Below are 2,796 nucleotides of genomic sequence, written 5' to 3'. Positions count from 1 at the left end.
CTTCCTCTCTGTCCCTTAGCATTCCCCTTGTAGGATAGACTTGTATGTCTGACCAAGAGTCTTTGATTAGACAGATGAATCCCCACTATGTCGTGAGAGGCACTGCTATCAGCCACAGATATGGTGATAACCGTGAGATCCTGAAGGAGTTGAGCTGCCTCTTAACTTGGATCCAGCTGTCTGGGGAGAAAAGCATAAAGATGGCAAAGGGGAGGAAGGAGGGAAACCTCCAATAGACAGGTCTTCTGAATGGACTGTTTGGTGATACAATGGGAAAAGAAATGAATTGTACCATTGTCTAGACTCTGTGAGTTTTCATAGCTATTTGGTAGCATGACTTCATTTCTAGGAACAGACAATTGTGGAAGTTCCCTGATAACATGATATAACTGTAGTCATGCTAGAAAACCACCAAAGGATTTTAATGGAGTGGTGTATCTTTCTTGAGATATGGCCTTCAGGACAGAGCTAGGATCAGATTTATACCACACCAGAGGGAACTATTCATCAAATGGCCAAAAGTGAGGAGAAGGCAGGGACACTAAGCAGGGAATGTAGCATCACAGAAATAACAACAAATATGAACGAGATAACACATACATGAGTAGAGCTGGCCTTCTACCTACAAGTTACACATCCCTGGGCCCTAGCAACCATGGAACAAAAATGTTACATCAGAGTCCAGATAGTGGTTTGGTGGTAAAATAGGCTGCTCTGTGAGGCTGGCTCACATGAAAAGGTTCCAGTTTTGCATCCAGAGACCTGAGTATGCCAGTCATGTGCGTGCTCATGATCCAAGACTGGCTAAAGTGGAGTGGAGGGGGGTAGGTCATGGTTTTGGGAATCTGTTGGGGATGCTACCTCTCTCTGTGTCTCTGTTCATGGAAGAAATAGACTTAAAAAAAGGTTACGTCATTACTGATGTGTCCTATGTGTTTAGACCTACAATGGTTGTATCTGTACTAAGTATACAGACTTTTTTCCTTGACATTTTTTTAAACAATACAGTATAACAACTATTTATATAGAATTTATATTGTATTAGATTTATGAGTAATCAAGAGATGATTTAACGTACATAGCAGGAAGGGGGAAGGTTATATGCAAATATGATACCATTTTATATAAGAGACTAGGACACCTGTGAATTTGAGTGTACATCGGGGATTTCCTGAAACAAATCCCCAGTGGATACTGAGGCAGGACTGTAAATATGAATAGCAATGAAAATACACCAGACAGCCTAGCCAAAGTGGTGCAGGTGGTATGGCACTGGTATCTGATTCTGGAGTCATATGAGAAGGTCGTGGGTTTGGTTCCTGGTCCCTCTGAATATGCTGGGCATGCCTGTAGTACATCTATAATCCTGGTTGACTGGAGGTTGACATATGGGAGAACTAAAGCATGGCAAGACCCTATTGGGGGGTCCTCATCTCTCCCTCTTTCTCTCCCTCTTTCTCTATCTCATGAAAGGAAGAAATTAACTTAAGGGCTCAGCTGAACTTACTGAAGATGGGATGGGGCAATAGGTTTAGTGACACCAAAGGTGAGACTAGTCCCATGAATTTCCCTGAGTACATGCCAGTGACTTGGATTTAAGTGAAGTAGCACATACAAAGGAGCACAATGCCAATGCTCAGTAGGCATTTAATGTTCACTTTTCCTTTGGGTTAAATTGTCCCCCAAAAAGATATGTTGAATTCATAACCTCAGCATGTGACCTTATTTGAAAATAGGGTCATCGTGGATGCAATTAGTTAAGATGAGGTCAGATTGAGTATTGTGGGGCCTTAATCCAATATGACTGGTGTCCTTATGAGAAGAGAAGAACAGATGCAGATCCATGAAGGGAGTCTACCACATGATGGTGGGAGCAGAGACTGAAGAGCTGCAGCACAGGTGCAGGAGCACTGAGGATTGCTGACATTCCCCAGAAGCTAGGAGAGAGGCAAGGAAGGATTCTGCTCCATGGGTGTCAGAGGGAGCATGGTTTCTGTCTGCATTTTGTTTTTGTATTTCTGGCCTCCAGAACTTTAAAACAATACATTCTGATTTATTTTTTGTTTTTCTGCAGAGTGTGTGCGCTTATTGGAGATAGAGAGAGATGGAAAATGAGAAAGCATCCCCTCCAACCCCTGGGGGAGATGACCATACCACAATCCTTTCTCCTCTATTCTCCTCTCAGGATTTTTTTTTTTTTTTGAGAGGTTTTAGCCATAGGACACGTGTGCCCACCAGACAGACAGAGAGAGACAGAGAGACGGAAAGCGAGAAATCACCCCCCAGGGGGGATGGCCACGCCGCAATCCCTTGTCCTCCATTCTCCTCTCGGGATCTTGGGCACGCACGCACACATGCCTGGCGTGAGTTTTAAGCCACTGGGTCCGGGACACGAACCACGGTCGACTACATGGGAGTCCAGTGACACAGCCTTACGCCAACTGCTGGCCCCTTCTCTCAGGATTTTGAACATGGATACACGCAAGCCCCGTCCAGAACTCAAATCACACAGTTGCCATGTGGGATTCAGCTGCTTTACCCATCCACCACCAGCTGGCCCACATTTCTGCTGTTTTAATTCATCCTGTTTATGGTCTCTTTGTAGGGCAGCCCCAGGAAACACAAACAGCTGCTTCCCTCTAGTTTAGTCTTCCTTGCTCCTCTCCAGTGGCCAGAAAGTCCATCCCCTCTACAGTCCCTCCAGGCCTCCATTCTTCGTGACATTCACTTTTCCCTCGTTCTTTGCTTGGCTCCTCTCACAGTAAAGGAGTGGATGTGTAGGTGCTTCTGTGAAGT

This window comes from Tupaia chinensis, unplaced genomic scaffold (genome assembly GCF_000334495.1).
Source record: "Tupaia chinensis unplaced genomic scaffold, TupChi_1.0 Scaffold142211_1, whole genome shotgun sequence".
NCBI classification, from domain to species: Eukaryota; Metazoa; Chordata; class Mammalia; order Scandentia; family Tupaiidae; genus Tupaia; species Tupaia belangeri.
This window is presented reverse-complemented; position numbering follows the sequence as displayed.